General features: G+C 36.0%; 1 long non-coding RNA gene across 1 annotated transcript in view; it reads left to right on the forward strand.

The window, feature by feature from the left end:
• The first annotated feature begins 822 nt into the window (after positions 1 to 822).
• Positions 823 to 27,136, forward strand: part of LOC103008392 (uncharacterized) — a 37,387-nt gene continuing 11,073 nt past the window's right edge. Inside the window, exons 1-3 of the long non-coding RNA XR_451819.3 lie at positions 823 to 1,046; positions 14,708 to 14,847; positions 22,469 to 22,574. This is a non-coding gene — a long non-coding RNA (uncharacterized LOC103008392). The remainder of the gene's footprint in view (positions 1,047 to 14,707; positions 14,848 to 22,468; positions 22,575 to 27,136) is intronic.

Consider the following 27,136-nt stretch of genomic DNA (forward strand, 5'->3'; position numbering starts at 1 on the left):
CTGAGGTTCTTCAGACAGGAAAGGCAAATCCATATCTAGAATATGTAGAGATGCAAGAAGTGTTAATTCAAAATGAATTGCTTCTTCTTCCAGGATGGAAAGAGTTCGATGTATTCAACTTGCCACCAGGTGGCTGGTTGGCCTCCTGAAGGGATGGTGCTGTATGTGGGAGTTAGTTTTGGTCTCTCTTGCCAGCCTTAGTAAATGGGAGCTCATGTAGTTAGACCCATGCAAAGCCTCCGTCTCTGGACACCATGGTTTCTCTGTTCATTGTGCCTGGTGTTCCAACGCTGTGATCTCAGATGACAGAGAGATGGCTGACTTGGACTAGCTGACATTTTGTCTACTGTGATTACTTGGTTGTTTAATGCCTATTCCAGAGTAGATGCCCTCTGGTAACATGCATGCAAAGATCTTCGCACTCTGTGCCTTCTCCCATTCGTCCATCCACATACCATGACTGCAGACCTTGTTGCCTGTGATCTCTCCACCTTTCTCGTCCCAAGCTATTTGCCACCCATGAATTCGCATAGATTTTTAATCTTGGGCCATTCTCTTTTCACCAAAAGAGGGTGATCAGTTGTACCATCTGGAGTCTGCCTATCAGAAAGATTTCCCCGCACCACGTAGTGAAGTTCCAATCCATTTTTAGTTTATGCACACATACTGGGATGACAGGTCATAAATCAGCTTTGCTCTTTTCCTCCTTCGTCAGCTGTCCTAAGGCATCCCCTATGCAGCATATATAAATATTGGCTCAGAGGTCTCGCTTGGTACAACCGTGGTGGATGAAATGGAAGTCTGGGCCAGATTGTGTTGCTTACTTGGGCCTCTGGTATTGCTTGTGCCTAATCCTGGTTGTACTATTTTCGTCTTAAGACTTGGCGTGTCTGATAAAGTATATAATTTGACCTAGGCTTCTCGAGGCCAGAAAAGCCAAGCCAACAACTTACAATCAGACTTTGTTTGCAATACCTACAGATATGAGTGAATTCCTCCTTTCTCAAGGTCCCTAAAATATGCTGAGGCCTGCATCTGCTAGGAAGGTGAGTAAGGAAGGGTATATAGGTATGTGTTATAAGTGTTCCAGAAATTATATAGGTATGTGTTATAAGTGTTCCAGAAAAGGTTTCTCTTTACCCTTAAATAACCTGCCTAGAAAAAAGGAAAGATCTTGTATCTTGTCAAAATAATCACTTAATGTTCTATGTTGTCTTTATCAGGCCTTTGATTACTCAAGTAAATCTAGTCATCTCCATACTAAAAGAGCTTTGTTTTACTCAGAACTATAAAACCTTCTATATCTGCCTATGAAGTCTTTAATTGTTACCTTCCTTACTCACCTGGTAAGGCTGCTGGGAACCCTGTAAGCAAGATACCAGGCTGTTTTTCCAAGGAGCTTTATTGGCTCCATAAAGTCAATCTTAGTTGCTCAGTTCCTTAAAACTCTCTGGTCATATCTGAGTTTATGCATTCTCTTAAATCTGACATTTCAGTCAAAGTCTTGGTAATATAACCAATTTTCAGTTGCGGCCTGTTATAAGGAGAACAGATTCTTATTGAACTTATGCAAATAACTATATTGTCATAAAAACAAGACTACTCACTAAAAGTTTCTAAATTCTGGAGGGATCAAGTAGGGAGAAAAAAAAAAATGTTTCAATTCTGCTTATAAGGGTATAATTTACCAACCATTAGTTCTGTCAACCTTGTCTGATGTTTGAGGGTGATAGGGACAGTGATAATTCCAAGAAGTTTGCAAGCTGTTTGCTAAGGCTCATATGATTTGCCCAGCAAAGTGGGTATCTTGATCATTGGAGACTGTGGAAAATATACCCCAAGTGGGAAACACATTTTCTAATAGTTTCTTTGCCACTGTGAGGGTATCAGCTTTCTGGCAAGAGCAGGCTTCAACCTATCTGGAAAACACATACAATAACAAGAACATATTGATAACCCATATTAAGTGGTGGTTGAATGAAGCCCAGCTGCAGGTATTCAAAGGGTCCAGAGGCAGAAGATCTGAGGCCTCTGCTGGGTCAGACATTGCTGGTAGACTATTTTTTAAATTTTATGGAATTCTCCCCACCAATATCTATTTCCAATTTGTGCCATCTTAGATACACTATAGTGGGTGAAGGAAAGGAAAAACAAAAAAATGGTGTTTACCAGGGAGCTGGGAAGAACCAAGGGGCCGTCCTCTGTTTCCCACAGTCTTGACTGTTTGTTTAACCTACCGCAATTGTTTCCCATCTTAATACCCCTGATTCAGAAGGAGATTGTTGCCATGTTACAAAAACATCAAGATGGCAACAGTATGTTGCTGCTGCCTTTGCGTTAAAGTCAGCTAGGGTCAGTCCTTTCAGTGTGAGCCCCGATTTTGATGACAGACAACATTTTATGCCAGGGTACATCAGACTTTCAGGAATTTCACACAATTTCTGGAACACTTATAACACATACCTATATATCTCTTTTTCGTAAGGAGAGAAAACAAATCTTTCAGATATTTCAGAGGCCTCTGAAATGTCTCATATCTCAAAGTTAGTTCTAAATCAAAAAGACTTCATTTAGAGCTTGATTTTGGAAATTTGTTAAAACATCAAAAATGTTTTGAACTAGTCAAATAGAATAATAGGTCAATTGAAACAATGCTTACCCATTTAACCAAAATAACAATTAAAGACTTCATAGGCAGATATAGAAGGTTATATAGTTCTGAGTAAAACAAAGCTCTTTTAGTATCGAGTAGACTAGGTTTACTTAAGTAATCAAAGGCCTGATAAAGACAACATAGAACATTAAGTGATTATTTTGACAAGATACAAGATCTTTCCTTTTTTCTAGGCAGGTTATTTAAGGGTAAAGAGAAACCTTTTATAATCTGTTATTATCAAGAGCAGACCAATAGAAAAAAAATTGTCCTTTTAATGTAGAGAAAACCAAATTCCAATTTTGTACCAGTTTACTTTTGATATTAAAACTCATTTACTTAATTATATTCATTCCAACTTTATCCAGTCCTGACCACATATAAAATTTCTTTCCAAAGCTTCCTTTTCATAGATCTTCATTTACTGAGAACATACATCCTATTTTCCTTGCATATGAAGATGCTTCCTTTTTTACCCTTAGAAACCTTTAATTTCTAGAGAAGACTGCAAAGTAAGCAATTATGAACTGTCTTTTATATTAGCATTCTGTATACTGGCAAACATAAATACTTTTTATAATTTCTGGAAATATGTGCTTTCTCATAGAAAATTTCACAGCACAGCTCAAACATGTTTACTAATACTCCCAAATATCTTTAGCTTCTCTGTAAACGGAAGCCTATGTTCAGTAATTAATATTTCAGTTTCTCATCTTATTTGGGAATGATCTAGATATTCAATGAATGTAACAACTTATTGTTCAACTTAATTTAGCAAAATTTGAAGGGTGTATGTTGCCAAAGAGATTTGGGAAACTATTTAAGTAGACATATCATAAAACAATCACTGCTAAAACGTTCACATAAAAACTCTCAACTCATTTACATTTATTTAATTCATTTGCTTTTAACAATCATGTTTAGTTACCTACAAAAAAACTTCATTAGACATTATACAACTTCAGTCACCATCCTAAGTTATTTTTCTGGCTGACAAATTTTGTAAGAGATAATATGAGCTTATCTGAATTTTAGTAACCTAGATTGAATAAAAGTATTATACATAATGTTGGTAACATTAAAGACATGTCTATGTTAATTAAACCAAAAAAAAAAAACTAGCTTTTATTTACTAAAGAGTAATCCTAGATCATGTGAACTTGAAAAGCATTTGGGTTAGTGTCTATTATATTTTCTGAGAATTTAATTTATGTATAAGTGCTTGTTTGTTTAAGCCAATTAAATAGAACTCTTTTACAAATTACTTTTAGTAATACCATCTGAACGTAGAAAAAAACCCACACATCTATAATACACGTATAAATAAGACACACATGACATACAGACAGATACAGAGACCTTACAGTTTTTGTTCTAAAATTTTCCTGCAACTAGATGTTTGGACAAGGGTGCTTCTACAGCAGTTTGTATTTTTTAAAAAACCACCTCCCCTGCCCCTTTTTCTTCTTCAGTCTTAGGAATTGTAGATGGTCTAGATAAAAGTTCCTGGAGAGGTTGAGATAAATAGGGAGATAAAATGGTGATAGATGTAAAGGAGTGGGTGGAATTTGACCTGCCTCTAGGGCTGCATTTATAATTTTGCAAAGATTTGTCAGATGTAACTTAAATGACATTATATGATGGATAGTTGATCCATCCACCCAATATCTTCGATTTGCTTCTTTACATCAGGGAGATCTCTAACTAAGATGTAAATCAAATGATTTTTATGTTCTGCTCAGGCAATTTTGTTGGTTCCCTTTAGCATGTCCTATTAATATTGCTTAAGAGGCAGATTTACACGCCTTCTGTTTTACAATACTAGGTAGAGGAAACATTTCCCAGTGAGATACAATGTCCATGTCCATAATATAATCAGGTAAAAGAAATGCAATTATTTTATATAAAGCCTGTTCAAATATACCAATTCTCCTATAAACTTTTTACCTTAATTCCATCAACTCTTACATTCTGAACTATAGCTTCCATCAGGATTTCATGAATAGGTTTTAGTTTTACAGTATTGGGTGGGGAAAGTGTTTCCAGCCAGACATAATATCTATTCCCATAAAACATTCAAATAAAGTTGGCGTAACTTCTTAACATAAAGCCTATTTAAACATTCCAATTTTCATAATTCTATCAACACTTACATTTCTATATTCTTCCACCCTAATTGTAGCCAGAGTCAGAGCTCCACCAGTGGGTTTTGATGTCACACTTTGTGGGGTTCCCATATCAAGGAGTCCTGGAAACCCCTCTTTTCTACCCCTTGACCATTTTCCTTACTCTTGTGCAAAAGGCTTTGGGTCCCCAGTGAGGGGTCAAGCCAGGGGATCCTGGCCCTTTTGTCCATCTTTACTTTGATTAACTGGCCTAACTGTTGCTGGTCAGGTTTCTCATTGTAATCTCTGCCTTCTAGCTTTCCAGATTTCTCCAGACTGGGGTAAATAGACCTGACTTGTTTAGGTTCCTTTAATATTGAGCGACCAACAGGGGATCACTTTGACCCATCCAGCCTTTGGTAGTGCTGCGTTGAAACCTTTGTTTTAATCCCATTACTGTCCATTCTATTCATCCCAATTCAATTATTTATATTGCCTTTTTTATGTATCCATTAATCTCAGGAGGTGATCTATTCATAAAAAATTTTGAGGATCCTCCATGGGTTTAAATAATTTTTCTTTCTCTTAAGTACAAGACAACTGTACCTCCAGTGTCCTGATTTTTTTACAATATCTGCAAATGTCTGAAAGTAAATAGATTTTCTCTTTTCTCTTCTGTTTCTTTCTAAAAGTTTTAGAGTTCTATTTTTTACCACTAAGGCTATGATCCATTTTGATTTATATTTTATATAAGGTGTGAGGATTAGGTCAAAGTTCTTTTTTTTTTTTGCCTACAGACATCCAATCACTCCCATACCATTTATTGAAAATGCTATCCTCCTTCTATTGTATTGCTTTTGCTCTTTTGTCAAAAACCAGTCGGGTGTAATTATGTGGGTCTATTTCTGGGTTCTTTATTCTATTGCATTGATCTGTGTGTATATTCTCCACCAATACTACACTATTTTAATTACTGTCACTACATAATAAGTCTTGAAATAAGGAAGAGAGTTCTTCCCATTTCACTCTTTTTAAAAATCATCTTAGCTATTCTAGTTCCTTTGCCTTTCCATATAAGGTTTAGAATAATCATGTCCCTAGCTACATAAAATCTTTGCTTGGAATTTGATAGAAATTGTCTTAAACCTGTATAGAAATCTGTGGAAAACTAACATTTTTGGGCTTCCCTGGTGGCGCAGTGGTTGAGAATCTGCCTGCTAATGCAGGGGACACGGGTTCGAGCCCTGGTCTGGGAAGATCCCACATGCCACGGAGCAGCTGGGCCCGTGAGCCACAACTACTGAGCCTGCGCGTCTGGAGCCTGTGCCCCGCAACGGGAGGGGCCGCGATAGTGAAAGGCCCGCGCACCGCGATGAAGAGTGGCCCCCACTTGCCGTAACCAGAGAAAGCCCTCGCACGAACCGAAGACCCAACACAGCCAAAAATAAATAAATAAATAAATAAAGTAGCTATAAAATTAAAAAAAAAAAAAAAAACTAACATTTTTATTATGTTGAGTCTTCCAATTCATGAACACAATATGGTTCTATATTTATATCTTTGAATTCTTTCATCAGCATTTTATAGTTTTCAGCTTATAGGTCCTGTACATGCTTAGACCTAAACATTTCATTTTTTTTGGAGTAACCAAAAATGCCATTGTATTTTTAATTTTGGTGTCCATGTTTTCATTGCTAGTATGTACAATTACAATTGACTTTTACATGTTTATTGCATCCTGCAATCTTGCTGAACTCACTTAACAGGTCTAGTAGTTTTTAATAGATCCCTTGGGATTTTCTACACAGATAATCATGTCATCTACAAATAAGGGTAGTTTTATTTTTTTCTTTATGACCTGTATGGTTTAAGACTTTTTTCAGAGCAGTTTTAGATTCACAGCAAAACTGAGGAAGGTGCAGAGATTTCTCATATACCCGCTGCCCACAACACATGCAAAGTCTACCTGATTATCAACATCCCTCACCACAGGGTACATTTGCTACAACTGATGAACCTACGCTGACACATCATAATCACCCAAAAGTCCATAGTTTACCTTAGCATTCACTCTTGGTGTTATATATTCTATGGGTTTGGACAAGTGTGTAATGATAACATATCCATTATTATAGTATTATGTAGAGTATTTTCACTGTCCTAAAAATCCTCTGTGCTCTGCCTATTCAGCCTTTCACCCTGTAACCCGTGGTAACTATTGATTTTTTTTTTTTTTTACTGTTTCCTTAGTTTTGTTATTTACAGAATATTGTACAGTTGGAATCACACGGTATGTAGCCTTTACAGATTGGCTTCTTTCACTTAATAATATGCATTTAAGGTTCCTCCATGTCTTTTCATGGCTTGATAGCTCACTTCTTTTTAGAGCCCATTGTCTGGATGTACCACAGATTATTTATTCATTCACCTACTGAAGGACATCTTGGTTGCCTCCAAATTTTGGCAATTATGAATAAAGCTGCTATAATCATCCGTGTGCAGGTTTTTGCGTGAACATACGTTTTTAACTCTTTGGGTAAATTCCAAAGAGTGCAATTGCTGGATTGTATGGTAAAAGTATATTTAGTTATGTAAGAAACAACTGTCTTTCAAAGTGGCTGTACTATTTTTCATTTCCACCAGCAATGAATGAGAGTTCCTGTTGCTCCACATCCTCGCCAGCTCTTGGTGTTGTTAGTGTTCTGGATTTTAGCCATTTTGCTAGATATGTAGTGGTATCTCATTGTTGTTTTAATTAGCATTACCCTGATGACATATGATATGGGGCATATTTTCATGTATTTAATTGGTAACTGAATATCTTCCTTGGTGAGGTGTCAGTTGTTTGGCCCATTTAAAGAAATTGAGTTGTTTTCTTATTGTTGAGTTTTAAGAGTTCTTTGTATATTTTGGATAACAGTCCTTTATCAGATGTGTCTTTTGAAAATATTTTCTCCTAGTCTGTGACTTGTCTTTTCATTCCCTTGACATTGTCTTGCACAGTGCAGAAGTTTTTAATTTTAATGAAGTCCAGCTTATCAATTATTTTTTCCATGGATTGTGCCTTTGATGTTGTATCTAAAAAGTCATCGCCCTACCCAAGGTCATCTAGATTTTCTCTTATGTTATCTTCTAGGAGTTTTATAGTTCTGTGTTTTATATTTGTGTGTATGATCCATTTGGAGTTAACTTTTGTGAAGGGTGTAAGGTCTGTGTCTAGAATTCATTTTTTTGCATGTGTATGCCCAGTTGTTCCAGCACATTTTTTGCTCCATTATATTGCCTTTATTCCTTTGTCAAAGATCATTTGACTATATTTGTGTGGGTATCTTTCTGGGCTCTCTATTCTGTTCCAATGATCTACAGGCATACTTGTAGATTTATTGCGCTTAGCTTTACTGTGCTTCCCAGATACTGAATTTTTTAAAAATTGAAGGTTTGTGGCACCCCTGTGTTGAGAAAATCTATTTGCACCATTTTCCCAACAGCATTTGCTCATCTCATGTCTCTATGTTTCATTTTGGTTATTCTCACAATATGTCAAACTTTTTTATTATTATTATATTTGTTACGGTGATCTGTGATTAGTGATACTTGATGTTACTGCTATGACTCACTGAAGACTCAGATGATGGTTAGTATTTTTTAGCAATAAAGTATTTTTAAATTAAGGTATATATATTTTAAGGCATAATGTTATTATACACTTAATTGACTACAGTATAGTATAAACACAACTTTTGTATGCACTGAGAAATGAAAAAATTCATGTGATTCACTTTATTGTGATACTCACTTTATTACAGTGGTCTAAAACTGAACCCTCAATATCTCTGAGGTATGCCTATATTTACCTATTTACCACACTCTCCTGATTACTGTAGCTTATAGTAAATCTTGAAGTTGAGTAGTGTCAGTCCTCTGATTTATTCTTTTCCTTCAGTACTGTGTTGGCTCTTCCTGGTCTTTTACCTCTTTTTAGAATCACTTTGTCGATATTCACAAAATAACTTGCTGAAATTTTGATTGGGGTTGCAATGAATCCATAGATGAATTTGGGAAGAACTGGCATCTTGGCAGTATTGTCTTCCTATCGGTGAATGTGGACTATCTCTCCACTTATTTAGTTCTTTAAAAAAAAATTTCATTCGAGTTTTGCACTTTCCCCCATACAGATCTTGTACATATTTTGTTAGGTTTATACCTAAGTGTTTCACTTTTTTGGGTATTATGTTCTGTATGGTTTTTATCTCCTTTTCTTGCTGTATTGCGTTGATAGAACTTCCAGCACTATTTGAATAAAAGCAGTCAGAGCAGACATCCTAGTTTTTTTCCTGATCTCAGGGGGAAAGCATTTAGTCTTTTTATCACTAAGGATATCTGTGCTATAGGGTTTTTTGGTTTTGTAGATGCCCTTTATAAAGCTGAGGAAAGTCCCCTTTATTCCTCATTTTCTGACAGCTTTTATCATGAATGAATACTGAATTTTTGTCAAGTGCATGTTCTGCATCAATTGATATTATCATGTGATTTTTTTGTCTTTCAGCCTATTAACATGGTGGATTACATTATTAATTTTCAAATAGTGAACTAGCCTTGTAGCCCTGAAATAAACCCTGCTTTGTCATGATGTATAATTCTTTTTATATTTTGCTGTATTCTATCTGCTAATATTTTGTTAAGAATTTTTGCATCTATATTCACAAGGGTTATTAGTCTTTATTATTATTATTTTTTTTTACTATCTTAGCATTGTTTTGGTATCAGAATAATATCAGCTTCATAAAACTAAATGGTAAATGTTTTTTCTTACTCTATTTTCTGAAAAATATTGGGTATAATGAATTATTCTTTCAATATCTGTATAATTAGTTTTAAAATTATGAATTCAATTTCCTTAATAGATTTTGGGCTATTCTAATTCTATATTTCATATTGAGTGAATTGTGGTAGCTTGTGCTTTTTGAGAATCTGGTCCATTTATTCTAAGTTATTAAATTTATTTGTGTAGATTATTGATTTGAGATATTTGCTCCCTTCTAATATAAACATTTAGTGTTATAAAATTTCCCCTCAAAACTGTATTCGTTATGTCCCACAGATTTTGATATGTTGTCTTTTAATTTTCATTCAATTCAAGAATTTTTATTTTCCTTGAGACTTCCTCTTTGACTCATGTTTTCAAATGCGTTGTTTAGTTTCCAAGTGGTTGGAGGTTTTCCTGTTATCTTTTTGTTATTGGTATCTAGTTTGGCTCCAATGTGGCTAGAGACCACACTTTGTATAATTTTAATTATTTTAAATTTGCTGTAGTTTGTTTTATTGCCCAGGATGTGGTCTATCTCAGTATATGTTCTATGGGTCCTTGAGAAAAGTGCATATTCTGCTGTTGGTGGTGGAGTATTCTATAAATGTCAATTCGAGCTTGTGGGTTTATGGTGTTGTTGAGTTCTTTTATATCCTTGCTGATTTCCTGTTTAGTTGTTCTATCAATTACTGAGAGAAGGGTATTGAAATCTTCAACTATAACTGTGGACTTATTTCTTTTTATAGTCCTATCAGTTTTTGTTTCACATATTTTGTTGCTCTGTTCTTTGGTACATATGAATTTAGGATTGCTATATCTTCTTGGAGAATTGATCTTTTAACATTATGTAATGTCCCTCTATGTCCCTGGTAATTTCATTTGCTTCAGTTAGCTTCTTCTGACATACTCTGGCAGGTGAAGTGCATGTGTCACCTCATTACTGCTAGAAGTGTTTCTTGTTTTCTGCTCAGCCTCTGTTGACTTCCAAAAAGAGAAGGAGCTCCTTATCACTGCTAGGCATGGATGAGAATTCAGCCTCCCCACTAGCATCATCTGATACCACCTGGCTGGTAGAGATCGGAGGGCTTCCTATTACTCTCCCATGTGATACCAGAGGGTGGGGTTTCATTACTGCTGGGCAATGGTGAAATTCCTGATGTTCCACTAGGCTTCCTGTGACAACACCTCAGTGTTGGAGGGCACTCCTTACATCCTGGTGATGGTGGAAGTCTAGACTCCCCTGTCAGCCTTTGCTGGCATGGGTGGGGAGTGGAATCACAGTTTTTTCCCTGTGGTATTTAGCTGAGGTAGAGCAGCTTTTGTCTAAAAAATTTGTCTTGCTAGACTGCCCTATTCATGATCCTTTAACTAAAGACAGTAGGTTTTTGTTAGGGTTTTTTTTCTTTTTTTTAATAAATTTTTTTAAACTTATTTATTTGGCTGCTAGGGCTTTTTAAATTTGTATCCATTTGTGTTTCTTAGTTGCCAGTTTCTTTAGCTCCAAGTCTGGGATGTATAAGGCAGAAGGAAAATATAGAGAACTCACCACTGTGTCGTTTCTTAGGTCCTGAGGTCCCTAGTCAGTCTACCTTCTTTTCTCACCTTTCAGAGTCTTCCTATGTTTGTTTTGTACATAGTGACCAGAACTTTTAATTGTTCATAGTGAGACAAATAAGGAAAAGTATGTCTACTCTATATTCTCAGAAGTGGAAGTCTCTTACTGACAATTTTGACTGAACTCCTACCTCTCTATACTGTATAAGCATTCTCATTTTAAAGAGAGAGTTTGAAATGAGCTCCATTAACTTTATTACTTGAGTAGAAAATGACTTCTTTACATATGTGCTTGGATGTAAAAGATGTGAATCATCTTAATTGCAATCAAGTTTAACCTGTTTTCTTTGGAAAGATTCTACTGGGTCAGTGATGCATAGTCATAGACAAGTGCCCCCACCCCATGCTTATATAACATCTTCTGACCTAATGATAATATAACAAATTCAGCCAATATGTAAGAGATGCACAATATAAACGGGTATTTCAGGCAATGAGTTTCAGGAGGAAATAAAAGAAAGACAAAAAAGATTTTACTCATGAAACTTCTAATACTGACAACAACAGCCGCCAGGAAAGTTATAGTGCCACATAACAAAATTCTCTAGTTTATTCATCTGGGCAACATAAAAGTTCTAGTAGTTTTTAGGATACCATTTAAAAATACATATATTTAATGTCATTATATAAATTTGGACTAATTTTAATAGCAGAAAAATATCTTTATTCAATAACTAAAAGCAACCCTAAGCACAAGATACAAACTAAAAGTCCTAAACCATTTTCATAATGTTTTTCTTTTAAAAATACTTTTCTAACTCTATAATTGTTTTTATAGCAGCAGAGTACAAAGTTTTAAGAAACACATTTGGGAAAATACTTGAAACTGAAAAAAATCTGCTTTTAAAATTTGAAAGAGCACATACTACTTTCTTACAAGAAAAGATAGCTTGATTCTTCACAGATATCTAATGACTTTGTAGCAAGCCACAAAACTGAAAAAGCTCTGATAAATGAATTGTTGTCTGATTTGATTCTGAGTCTCAATTGTTAACTTGAACTGCACCTGTACATTCAATCTTGTGCTTTGAAATGCCAGTGTGTCCCTAATAGAAGGAAGAGAGGAAGGAAGGAGAAAAGGAAAGAATGAAGAAAGGAGAGAAGGAAGGAAGGAAGGGAGGAAGGGAGAGAGAAAAAGAAGATTAAAATATTTCAAATAAATCAGCAGTTGTGGGAAAAGGCCACTATTTTTCGTTCATATACCTGACTTATGAAACAGGCGAAATAAATTTAAAAGACTGGACAATTTTTTTTGCCTTCTCAGCTTTCATTCCCATTCATCTGGTAATAGCACCCCAGTTTTACTTTGGAGGTATATGCTTCCTCATGGGTCAAGTGGTGAGCCCATTACCCAAACTGGGTCAATAAGTTACTTATAATACAGAATGTTAAAAACTTTAATAAGATACAATAAGGCAACAATATTTGTTTTCACCTAAAATTTTATCCATTAGCCTCAGTCAACTAAAATATAAAGTCTAAAATCATCTTGAATAAAACCCACCTGAACCTCTATATTGAGTGATGCCCAATGGCCTTTCAGAATATTTACCAGTATTTACCTAAAAATGCCCAGGTTTCCATAGGTGACTATGATTCCAACTTCATATTGATTCCAATATCCATAAGGATGTTCACTGCTTGAGAAATGTCTTTCTCCTTGAAAAAATTCAACCAGAGTGCTGAAGACAAATGTCCTCTGAAAAAAATTAAGGTAACTGCTCTGCCTTAAATGGCACAGGCTGGAATTCCACAGACAAACCACTGTCATAACTTTCCACTGGATAATCTAAACAGGTAGGCTGTTAATGAGACTTGTGTAGAATTTGTACTATGTTGCAGGGGAATGTTTGTGGTCTGTGTAGACTATTTTATAACATTTTTCAAAAAAAAACTTCTAAGAAATCATATTCACTGTAGGTATTACTTGAAGGTACCAGAAGGCATCAGCCTTTGGTTAGAGGGAAATATTTCTGTTGAAAGAGAGCAAGGAATAGAAAAATATGCAACTTCTAATGGATTAAAGGCACATTCTACAGTTTATATTAAAAACTGGATTACCACAGTTGAAAATCAGAACCAGGGTGTACATTAGAGTTGAAAATTCTGGAAATTTTCATGGTTTTATTTTATTTTAGAACTATGTTGACTGGATATGGAGATGTAAAATGTTGGGTTGAGAGAAAATATACTCAGTTATTGGGTAAATAATTCCACATGAGGTATTTGCTATGATGAATTAATGCCACTACAGCCTGGGGATTTAAAGCAATATGCAACATTTAGAGAAATGTGCCTTTAAGTGGAAAAACCTAACACACAGAAACCCATAAAAGTGATGGTTCATAACCCACCCGTGCTTTCATTGTTCTGTACCACATATTGGCACTTATTCTCCACATCAAGCAGAGCAATAACCTTACCCTCTGTCAGACCCAGCCTCTTTTGGGTCATCAAGGCAAACATTTTCATCTGAAACGTCACTTCAAAGTAAAACACGTTATTTGTGACATTTCTCAATACAAATATATTTCTAAATAACTATCCACTTTCCTATATAAGAGGAATAGAAAAAAATACATTTTCTATAGATCACCAGAATAAGGTATGAAATGAGATACAGTTTCAGGAAAATAGTAGTTTTTGAAAGATTCCAGTATGGAACCCTTGCTAGTAGATGGTAAAGAACAGAACCTGAATTCAGGTCCCTGGAAACTTGTTCTGCCTTGACACACGTCCCCTTCAAAATAAATATATAAATCAATACAGAAATAAAATCAGAAAAATACTTAACTACTAAAGTTTTTAAATTAACAAAGGTTTTAAAAAAAATCCCATATTCTGCAAACAAAAAGATAATGACTATTAACAGTTTTATGCTATATTTTTACCTGATTTATTTTTCTATCCTAGCTTTTACAAAATCATAGTTGTACTAATGTAGCATCATGCAATTTTAGATTCTACTTTCCCATTGAACATTATGATAATCACACACCATAGTTTCAAAACTTTTGTAAATATGCCTGGGTGATGTTGCCTTCAATTGGATGGTCCATAGTTTAGAAAATGGTTTCTGTTTGTGGTCTAATTTTGGAGTGAAGTCCTCCAGATTTATTTTGCACTGATGCCTGAACATAAAATCATTTTGACTTGCACCTCTTGGGACTTTGGGAGAGCAGTGTTCATTCTAGTTAAACTCAAGCTTTCTCAAGAATCTTAAGAAGAAAACCTCGATGGCAAAGTGTGAACAAGCAAAAGAACGGCCAATAATGGGAAAAGAACTATTCGTATGATGTTGCAATTCTCAGAGCCAAGGAATAAATCTTGGATATTTTGGGATTGGTTTGTCCAAATATCAGATTTGAGGAAATCTTCAGGTTCACATTTTTCCTGGATTAGCCTGTCTTTGACTCTTTATCCTTATATAGAAATGGCTGGACTGGTCACATTTTAAAGAGAAATGGAGAGAAGATTTTTCAGGCCAAATCAAATTTTATGTTTCTGTTTCTCCCAAATTATTTTCAGATGCAAGGAAAAGCAAACCACACAGAAGAACTGCACACTGCAATGAAGTTGGAATGCAAGTCTTCATCAGAAAGGAGGGAACAAACTTTGGATAATACAACCACAAAATATGTGAACCGCAAACAAGTATAAACACACAGGTAGACACAACACACACATACATGCACACACACACGCACACACACACTGACACAGGTCCGCCCTTTTCCCAGGAATTTTCATCAATGTAGTTTTTTTTTTTAGAGAAGATTATTAACATCCCAGTAAAAGTATATAAAAATTTCATGTCTCTTTCCATATTTAAATGCTTAGCTTTACAAATATTGTGACTATTCTAAAACATAAACCCTAAAAGTATAAAAAACAAAAACCTTGGAAGTAAGTTTTTTTTTAATGATCAGGCCATATATAGTCAATTAAAGTTGAAAATAAATTAATATGCCTCAAATCTTCCTTTAGGATCCAGTCCCCAAAACTTTCCCTAAAATATAGGAGTTTCTAGCATAAATTGCCTTTTCCCCCTCTATCACATGGGTTCATTTGTGTAGAGGACAGAAAATTTCTACCAAATTAAGCAAAGATAGGGATAAAGATACCTATCAGATTGTCCTTTTCTTGAGTGCAAACAATTAAGTCAAAGCTAGGCAATTAAAGCATAGTAGTCTAATATCAAATTGCACTCTCTCTGTCAGTTGCCATAAATTAAAAAAAATATCTAGTTATGCAAAAGTTATAGATTTTTAGCAATATTTTGACTTTTCGATTTGTCAGATAATTTACATTTTCACTGGGCTATGCAATTTCTTTTAGATACCTTTATAGTAAAATGAGAAACTCAATATGACTTCCAAATCCCTTGGGGAAATAGTAATGTCATATATCTTGAATTATTTGTAGTTTCAAAGACCTTGTGCTATAAGATTATAGGATTGGTGCCATTCATTTCTTTCTTATTCCTTCATTGCCTTAAATGTGTCAGGTACTGGGTTTGGTTTCGGGGATTTCTACATGCATACCATAGCACATATCCGTGAAGGGCTTTCATTTGTCTAGAGGTAAGCAAATAATTTAAAAGATGATTAGGCACTTTTATTTTTGAAAATATGGTAGGTTAGTTGTCCAGAAAAACTCCTCCAGAAAATAATACCCATAAATACTGAATAAATTTTTTAATGATATATTTTTGTATTACTTGTCTGAGCTCATGAGAAAGTCAAGATCTTGTTAGGCAGATGGCAAAAAGGTGTGAATACAGAAAAGTAGACAAGTTCCAAAGTCATTGTTTACCATGAGGGCATCTACCATACCTGGTGGCTCACAGCTGCATGGGCAGAGCAGATACAAAACCTGGAGTCTGTGCAAGGGGAGATATAAGAGCAAAGAGGTAGTCTAAAACCAAAAGCTTTCAAAAGGTGCCACATGAGTAGATGAACTAGGAAAGAATATCCTCACAAGGAGACTGAAGTCATACAAGCAACTACGAGTGAACATCGCCAGAAAAATCCAACTCAAAATGTTGTAGATTTTGGAAAGACACATACAGACTATGAAATGAATAACAGCCACATGTTTCAAGAAGTAAGAAAATATCAAGTTTATGAAGAAGGACAAGAGATATTTTTAAAAGTCACCAGGGAGTTAAAGAATCTGCAAATAAAGGCGTCACTGAGAATACAGGATGGGGCCAAAGAGATTAAACATCTGAAAGATAATTAAGCAAAACAGAAGACAGTGAATGTAACTGAAGGTTCAGATGGAGAGAGAGAGAGAGAGACAGAATGGGAACAAGGAAATATTCACAGATTTAATTATTTAGGATTTTCTAGTATTATTGATATATAACAATCTTTAGCTCCAGGAAATCCAATAAATATCAAGTAACTTAAAAAAAATAGCACACCTAGACACATTGCAATGAAACAGAATAACATCAAAGACTAAAACATCTTAAAATACAGACAAGATAAAATAACTTCATACAAATAAAAATAAACTGAAGCAGACTTCTTATAGCAACATTGTAAACCAGAATAATATCTTCTAAGCTCTGAAAGAAAATAACTGTCAACCTAGAACTTTATGCACAGTAAAACTATCTGTTAAGAATGAGAATAAGATAAAGACATTTTTTGTATTCTCAGGAAAAACCAGTTAAAATATTGAATACTGGAATTTGAGACATAATCCAAATTATCAAAATAATCTCTTACTTTTTCTGCTTTATAATTTACAACATACTCACATTTATTTTCTCATTTAAAACATTTTAATGTGGTTATTTTCTGTTGCCCCAAATAAGAAGTTATGTTCTTTCAAAGTTGGAAGAACAAGTTTTACGAATTAACTGTTTGAATTGACAAAATGACAAAAATAATATGTAATCAATCCAGCTGACTTGGAAAACATTGAAGAGTACGTACAGAGGAAGAAATCAAAATCATCTAACAGAGCATTCCTCAAAGATAACCACTGTTAATATTTTGTTCCAAAATCTTCCATGCACATGTGTTTTTGTAGTGTAATTTTTCCCTTGAAAATAGATTCTAAGCATATTACTATGCCAATCATTTTTTCCTATTACAATTTTTTAAATGGATAGATAGCTTTTCATCCTATGAATGTTGCTTAATCATTAAATCACTTACTACTTAGCTACTGTGATAACTTGGATTATTGTACAGTAAATATTTACTTTCCTCCTCTCCTACTGTAGATAACTTTTTAACTTTGTTGATATTGAGCCTGGCCATAGAACTTATTTTGGCCAATGGAAGTTAATGTATTTATGCAAACAGAGTTGTTAATTGTGCTTGACCAAATTAGTTTGGCTCTAATGCTTTGATGACTCACTATAGGCAGCTGCTGTCCTTCCAGCTTGGACCCCCAAGTAAGCACATATGGGAACAAATCAGAACCCAAATTGGACCTTGGATCCAAGTACCACCAATGCAGAGTTTCCCATTCAAGGCTAGACTAAATCAGCCAATCTCAACTTATCTGCAGATACATGAGCATTAAATGAATGCCTGCTGTTGCAGACCACTGAGTTTGGAGATGTTTTTTACATGCATTATTGTGAGCTGATGAATACAACTAGAATTGGACATTGAGGCTGTTTTCCAGTTTTGTTAGTATGAATAGTGCTTCATTGAACATGTCACTATAGCTTTTTAAAAAGTATCATTATTCTCTTTTCACAGAGGAGGAATCTGAGGCTTGGTTTAAGTTTGTCACCCAACGGTACACAGCTATTAAGAGGCAAAAGCATAATTTGAATCTGGGTCTGTCGAATGTCAAAGCCCATGTTCTTTATAAGATGCTACATTGTCACTGAAATATGTTTACTATTTTGGGTAAATATATATTAAAATAAGTCTTGTTTTTCATAATAGTATAGAACAGCTTTGACCGGCAAAGTATTAACTGCTTTTTGTCTCACATTCACTTAAAATTAAACATTGCACTGAATTCTTTTTTTTTTTTTTTTAATTTTTATTTATTTATTTTTGACTGTGTTGGGTTTTCGTTTCTGTGCGAGGGCTTTCTCTAGTTGCGGCAAGCGGGGGCCACTCTTCATCTCAGTGCGCGGGCCTCTCACTATCGCGGCCTCTCTTGTTGCGGAGCACAGGCTCCAGATGCGCAGGCTCAGCAGTTGTGGCTCACGGGCCTAGTTGCTCCGCAGCATGTGGGATCTTCCCGGACCAGGGCTCGAACCCGTGTCCCCTGCATTAGCAGGCAGATTCTCAACCACTGCGCCACCAGGGAAGCCCTGCACTGAATTCTTATTACATGAAACACTAAAGCTTCTGCACCTATCGTTTAAAGCAAACTTAGCTTGGTACAATGTTTTTTCTTAAAGCAGACATTAAATAAGACCATCATTTGTAATGGAAATTGTAGGTTCAATATAAGAACGAGTTGCCTTGCTAAAACTTTCATTTCTTGGTGCCCTTCTTTAAATACCCATCTTTTTCATAACATCATTGTAGGTTTATTCATGCTTTCACAAACATATACAGTGAGATAATACAGGCAACCTTTGCTTGTAAAAGACAAAACTGATCTGTATGTTTCACTTAGTTAACTTGGCTTCTCTTTTTCTGACTGAACACAATCAATCAAAATAGTATGTACAGAGTCAGGTAAAGTAGCACTTTAATATTTAGTAATTTTCATTACGAGTCAATAATGTACACATTATTCACATAGGACAGGGTCATAAGAGAGTAATATACACCTTGAGTACAGGCAGACATACAAATTAGTAGCTGCCGAAAGAACCCCTATATTCCACTTATGTTTGATAAATTAAACATGTTTGATGTTGAAATGGTCCATTTAGAACTAAGGGTATGTCTAGTCAAGAGAATACCATTCATTTCTTTATGTTCTTCATATATCTAACTTGACATCACATAACTCAAAAAAATAAAATTAAATTAGAATAATTTCAGTAGGCCAAAAACATTATCTTCATGAGCCCTCCGTACAGGAGATACAGATCTTTCTGATTTTGAGGTCCATGGATATTATTGCCAAAGAGAGGGATTATGGCACTAGGGATCGCTTTACAAATATAATCATTCTGCATATGGCCCTCACTTTACCTGACTCTGCACATAATATTTTGATTGATTGTGTTCAGTCAGAAAAAGAGAAGTCAAGTTAACTAAGTGAAACATACAGATTAGTTTTGTCTTTTACAAGCAAAGTTTGCATGCAGTAAAAGCTAACAGATCACTTCCAAAATTTAATATACATTTAAGTGCACAGACCATATTTTTGAGCATGTACACAATGGTCATGTCACAAGATGGAATGGAATGTGAAGTGACAGAGGTGAAAGCAAAATCCTGGAAGCTAAAGGAAGACAGAGTCATTGTCTAGTCAGATCCTTCAGAGAAATTATTTAATCATATCTTTTTAGTTGTCTTAAAGGAGAAGTACAGAGACTGGGCTGGGGCAGTAGTGGAAATGATGCAGAATAAAGGTATGATGAAAGGAAATAAGCGTAGTTTAGGTAACATCCAGAATTCTGACAGAGTTATGAGAGTTAATATAGGAAAGGTAGACAGTGTGTCCAGGGTAGATGATCATCTATCTATCTATCTATCTATCTATCTATCTATCTATCTTTCTATCTATCTATCTATCTATAGCTACTGAGATGAAAGTGCATCTTTCCATATAATGCTTAAAATATTATAATAATGAAGGTTTATGCATTCAGGCATAATATTTTTGAAATTTATTATTTTTTTTTTCCAGAGCAAGGGTGGGCTCGTGCCTCACGCATGCCAGTGCTATGACAGGGTGTTGATTGGCATCAATGAAACAGGGAATCGGTATCCTAGCCTTCTGGCTCCTTACATGGATATTCTCCATTAAAGAGTTTAACTCAAGAACATCTCCTGCCATATTAATCTCATTTGCTGTAAGGTATTAGGGACATGTGGGGCAGTGTGGGGTTTGCAGACATATCCAACCCTCCCTGAGAAAGCTCAGGCTGAAGGGTGTAGGCTTGGGTCATGATCAACTATTTCTCAGGCTCTAGGAACTGCTTAAAAACCAGAGTTTACTCACGAGCATCCAAGACCATGGATGTCTGTGGAATTTCCCTTCGCCCCAGGGATTCTCAGGCTTCTTGGCCCACAGATTGTTCATCCACATAATGATGTCATAATGAATGTATTGATGAAGGCCTGTCAGCTGATGCTCACAAAGACAGAGCAAAGCCACAGCCCTGTCAAAGGCTTCCCTGCATTCCCAGAATCATTTTGGGGATAGTCTCTACTAGCCAGATGTGAACTTAATCCACCATAGTCAGCTAACTTTGGGATGACTTTACTGTCACATTGCTGACCATAATTATTTCCTGCTGTAGCAATACTACTCTTACTGCATGTGAATTTTTCTTTAATTTTCCTGTATTGGATACCATGTTAGGTTATGAAATAGTATGTTTTCAAAGTATAAAATCTATAAGACCTACTAATTAGCACCCCCAAATTCCTGCTCTACTAACATTTACCTAGAGAGAGACTTCTTTTTCAGTGTTTATAAAATGGCATTTAAGGTCTCAGTTATAGACCAAAGAAGCTGATTCCCATGGACAATCTAATTTAGCTAAAAACCACATGACCAACCACATCCAACTTCATTTTGCACATAAATGGAGGGGCAAAAAGGGTTCACTCTAAGCAACAATAAGCACACAGTACTCACGTTTAAAGTCTTCCCATCCTATTTGAAGACCTCCCCACTTCTTCCTTACTCAACAATCAAGTGGTATGGGGGTGTATAACACACATGGGTCTCCTCTTCAGCAGTTTTGATGGATCAACAATAAATTTTTTTATCCCATCAAGAAATTTAACTATGGTAAAACATCTTTTGATACTTTAGAGTTCTACAGACAAAAACCATTCAAATTTCACTTGAGCGAAGGAATTTGGTGCATCCCATCATTACAAATCTAGGTCAAAGGGAAATGTGATGCTGTCTACATTTCTGATGGCCAGTGGCTAAATAAGTCACTTCAGGCTGAAACTGAATTCTTCTCTGATGTCTCTCACTCCAAAACAGTGGCTCACACACTTCTTTTCTCAGTGACACATTTATGCAAGAACATTTATGTGCTCAGTATACTCTCCTGGGCACATGTGGATTTTCATATGATCCACAAACTCTCTTTTGTCAAGTGCTTCAATGATTTAGAATCTCCACAATTGTTAATGGTCTCTCAGTAGCAGTCTCTCTTACTTGGTGGTCAGAGGCTGCTAGTGATGGGTAATTTTGGAGCAGCTTCCTGCAACTCTATTCTCTCCTGCAAAGCACATCAGAGTGCAAGCAAATGAGAGAGACACTACCACAAGACTAGCCTATAAAGCATTCTAACTGATATTATAAAAGTTAACTCAGTCACAAACTCAGTACTCTAAGACTTATTCACACCAAACTATTTTATGACAATTGATCCATTCAACTCAGAGCCAGAACAGGAATTTGGAAAGTGCTGCACTGAAAGAGAACATCAATCTGTTCTCAGGCAGCATGTGGACTCTTAGGATGGTCGTGTTGGGCTTGCAGTTGGAATTCTAGTTGCTAAAATTTCAGGCACTGTTGTGAAAATATCAGTCTCACTGCCACTTCCACTTAATCTTTACAGAAAAATCTCTGTGTGGGATGGAGAAGGAGAAGTCAGGAGATACAGGAGATAATAGAAGTCCACTCAGGTCTGATAATGGCGTAAAACAACTACAACCACAAAGATTGAGGGCAATTGGAACAGTGATTCAGCTTAAGGTGAAAAGTACCACATATGGCTTCTAAGCCAGTTCCTCTTAAGCCTGAGCATCAAAAATGCTGGTGGGAAGTTGAGAAGGACCTGTTGGTTGCAGAAATAAATGGGTCATTAACCAGGAAGGTAAGAAATGACTGATGGTCCCTGCAGACTTACAGGCTTTGGGGCTCCTGAGATTCTTTTGGCTAAACATAATTTTGGCTTGTAATATTTTGCTTGTGAGCTTTTTGGCTTGAACACGAAGAATGGTGAAGCTTGGAGGAAGAGGGAAAGGAATATGGGCAAAAAGAGAGAGGGAGAAACAGACTGAAAGAGAGAAAACAAAGAGGGAAAAGGAACTTGGAGGTAGGGTGGGAGAACGAAGAGTTACCATACATAATAAACATTTTCTAAGTTATTGAATTACAGTCTTGTGTATAATATTCATGACATCTTCTGAAATAGATGTTTTGTTATAGATGAGGAAACTCAGATGGAAGAACCGTCTTGCCCAAAGCCACCAAGCTTCTAAGCTGGAACACAAACCCTGGTTTCTCTGCTGCCAGAGCCCTGTGTTCTTAACAGGTAGGTCCCCAGGTGTTCAGGTTCCTGGGCCTTTGGGAGAATCTTCCTCTGTTTGAGGATGGAGTGGGTGTTGGTGAGTGAGGGAGACCCTTTGGCTCTGGAGAGTTCAGGGGTGAGACCCCATAACAAGAAAGCTGGGAACTGACTACAGGCTGCTTTGGGGAGGAAGGGGAGAGATGACGGTGTTTTGTAGTCTTTTTCATTTCCTTCCAGGTCATCCTGAAAGTTCACTAAGATCAGTAACAAGACAGGGATTCAGGAGAACACTATGTAGGAAAAAAATTGCTTTTGGCTGTAGCTTTCCTTTTGTCATGGCTCTTTGGAATCAAAGTGTTTTAATGTGGGAACGCAAGGATACAGAGTTCTCATGGTTTGGGAATTGTTGATTTAACTGATCAGTCTCATTTTTCAGGCACTTTGAATGGTTTGGTAAACATAAATGTGTTCATTTGCATTCAGACTAAAATTGGCTTGCAGTAACAGCAAAACCTGTGAAGCCCAAGTAGGGGCAGCTCTTTGAAGACATCTTAGGTAGCAAATTTTACTTCTCTCTCTTTCTCCTTCTCTCTCCATCTCTTCTCCCCATCAATCCCTCTCTCCCTGTCTCTTCCTCTCTCGCTCTCCCCATCTCTTTCTTTTCAAAGTATGAGAACTCTGTATCCTCCTTTCTTTCTCATTCTCTCTCTCCCTCTCCCTCCTCTTACTCTCTCTCAATAATTTCAGCTCTAAAAATTCATTACCTGTGTGTCTCTTGAGTAAATCAGTACCATTGTGGAATTAAATGATGCAGGTTGGACCTTGCAAGCTACAGTTCACCCTTGAACAAATCAGGGGTTAGAGGCCCCACCCTCTGTGCAGTTGAAAATCTCCATGTGACTTACAATCAGCCTTACATACACGTGGTTCTCTTATCCATGAATTCAACCAACAGCAGATCGTGTAGTACTGTAGTAATATTTACCATTCGAAAAATCTGCATATAGGTGTACCCATGAAGTTCAAACCTGTGTTATTCAAGGGTCAACTATACTTCTTACTTTGTTTTGGACTCCTGTTAAAAAAGTCTGAATGAAGAATATAAATGAACTGGACCTCACTTCCAGTCATTTAATCACGTTAAGTATGAAGACATCTTTCCACACCTTCGTGACACCACAGAGTAGATTCTCAAAGAAGACATTACATTTGCAGCCACAGCAAAACTTCCGGCTACCACTGTACAATCCTTGAGATCTTGAAGTACATACAATGGGTTTAATAATCTTAGCAACGGAACCTTTGAAGGAATGAATAGAGGGTATTTTAACTAATTGCTGAAACACCACATATAAAGTCCACTTTTATCCTATTCTTAGAGCTACTGATAAATACTCCAGTAAATACTGTGGTATCCATCGTATTCCTAATATAGACACTGAATAGATACACCCACTTGCTTCCATTCTTAGATAAATAAGATAATTTAAACTCTGTGCTCCTCAAATCTTAATGCCCATAGAAGTCGTCAGGCAATCTTGTTCAAATGCAGATTTTGATCCAGTTGTCTGAATGTGGCCTGAGATTATGCATTTGTAGCAAGCTCTCCGAAGGTGTTGCTGCTGCTCTGGGGCCCATACTTTAAGCAATGAGGCTCTAGAGGATGGCTAATGTGTGCTGCAGAGGTCACCCCCGGAACACATTCACATGGATTTTAATGGCATGCTCCTTCATGGGGGCCTTGTCCTAACATATGAAACAGATGTTAGCAGAAGAGACTAGTCAAGGGTGCAAACCCAACTGGTTATCATAGCCACACATATTATTTTGTGCATTTTCTGGAGTCTATTTGAGGAACCTAACTACACGTAACCTTTTAAAAACAATGTGCACAGTAGCTCTTATCCCACTTGATTGAGAACACATTGGAAATGGCAATCTGAAGATGTCATAACCTCATCTTAATAGCAAACTTTTCAAGACTCAATTCAAACAAACAAACAAACGAGAAAAGCCTTTTCCTGTCTCTAAACCCACAAGTCTGATAGGCAGCCGGGGCTATATCTGGGTGTAACCTTCATAAAACCCACATCCCAAGATGCTTTCATGAAGCCATCCAAATAATTGAAACCATTATCCTCCTTCTATTGTTGTGTTACTTAATATACACAGAGACATACAGAGTCATGCACACATGCACCACCATGCACACACACATACATGTGCACACACATAAGCCTGCACATTGCCTAGAGGTATTTGTTATACAAACATCTCAATATCATCACTTTTATTTATCTTGGATTCAGGCACACAACATTTTTCAGGCTTTTCTATAATATGCTGATAGTGAATTAGGCTTTTATATGATCTATGGATTATGTTCTTCCAGGAACTGCCAATTTTGCTCTAATATTGATTCCAGTATGCTGAGAGAAAGTTATTCCAACTAGAATATGCTGAGGGGATGAATGTGGCTTCTATGCAGGGCATATTTCAGCTTTTCCCAAATAGCATTCTTGTAGAGATTAGAGGATAATCTGGTAGCTGGACCAGCCAATTAAAACAGTAATTGAAATGGTTGAAAATGTTTTCCTTGGCAAAATTTGGTTATTTTGCTTCATTTTGGGTTTCCTTGAATAACAGAAAAATAAGGTCAATCATAAGGCTCCTAATTTATTTTCTTGGTTATCTTTCCTCATCAAACAAAAAAAGGACTGCTGTGAAGCTTAAATGAAAAACTAAAATCTGTGGTATGGGATGGTATGAAGACAGGCATGAGAAAACATAAAATGATTCTTAAGCTAACACAAATCAATCTCCTCTCAGAATTGAATATGTGGGAATTTCTGTTTGGGGTGGTAAGGGTAAAATGAGAAGCAAGACTCAAGAGGAAATAAAAATACAGAAAGGCATTCTTGTAAAATGCAAGCTCAATTTTTCCCAGATTAATAGGTACTTCAAAATTAAGATTTGTAATTTTAAGATAGCTGGGATGAAGAACTAAAAAATTAATTTACGTGCCATAATTCTTTTCCAGTGGAGTTAGTTGAATGCTATCAAATGTTTAATAATCATCTTTGGGATGAGAGAGTATCTGATTTTTAGCATTTGCCAATGTCTGTGGTGTAAACACTTTCACTGTGGCTAATTTCAATCTACCAGCCTGACGTTTCTGAACATAGAGTTAGGAAGACACATGCACAATCAACTTTTGCAGGCCACTATGAGCTGCTCCAGTACATCACTGACCAAAGTCATAATTCTACCAAAGGAGACAGATATGAAAATGCTATCGATATTGACATCAAGTAAAAATATGGATAGAGGAAATGTGTAGTCGAAGATCATCATCTCACAGATTAATTCATCTAAGTTTTGCTGGGTGAAATGATAAAACTTGAGAAATCCCAAATCACAGAATTGATGTTAAAAGAAAAACACATGTCTATGTCAATCCATGCTTCTTTCCTTTAAAACCCTTCTTACAAGCTCAAATGCTCTATGAACCTACTCTAAAGAAGTCTGAAATTAGTCACTGTACCCATTTTAGCATCCCCTTAGAATTAAGACAATTTCAAAATACCGTATAATAGTGAGTCTAACCCTACACATTAGAATTGTGTGGGGAGCTTCCATAAAGTACTAATTCCTTGGTCCCACACAGCACCGACTAAATTAGAAAGCTTTGTGTGGGGCTTGGCATTGATATTTTTGAAAATCTCCCCAAGTGTTTAATTTGCAACCAGTGTTGAAAACAACTACATTATATATTTATTTGTCTAGATTTTCATTGAGAGTGCTCTGAAGTACGGCTATGTTTTATCTTCTTAAATTATGAACTTTGGATATATATAACATTTCTTTTTTTCTCTGTGCCTTCTCTCATCTCCATAGTACTAGCAAATGATGTCAATAATAAAAACCCCACTTTTGAGTAAGTTTTCAATGGGCTAGAAATAGATATATTCTATGGATTATAAATTTGATGAACATTTATTCATATTCTCTTATTTTTAGATTTCAAAATAAGCTCAGAAATTTTTGAGATGGATTACATTCACCAGCCACATGTACTAATCAGTAATGGTTTTCAATTATTCCAGGCAACACATGCAAAACAAATCACCATTTTACTATATGGAAACTGATTATAAATTTGATTTATTAAATGACTAACTTATGGGATTTATCTACATATATGCTATGAATATTCTGCAAAGCAAAGAATAGATATTTTCTCCTTTAAAAAATATAAAAACATATTAACAACATAGGTGAGGTTTTAATTTTTTCTTGGAAGGACAATCTATTTGATGTTATACCATCATTTTATGTAATTAATTGATTTGAACAGGTTTCACTCTGAGAAAAGAATATTAGACTATTCAAAAATGATCCTCGCCTATTTTCCAAATACACAGTCATCATCATGAGTGGCTGCATTGATCAAACCTCTATCTATGAATCTTGGAAAGCTGCATGGTGTGTGTAGAAATCTATGCCACCCCAGTCATTGCAGCAGAGCCAAGAACAGCAAGAAATACAAAAACAGCAGCTGTGGTTCTTTGCATGTGTGGTACCAT

The sequence above is a fragment of the Balaenoptera acutorostrata genome, chromosome 14, assembly GCF_949987535.1.
Source record: "Balaenoptera acutorostrata chromosome 14, mBalAcu1.1, whole genome shotgun sequence".
Lineage (NCBI taxonomy): Eukaryota > Metazoa > Chordata > Mammalia > Artiodactyla > Balaenopteridae > Balaenoptera > Balaenoptera acutorostrata.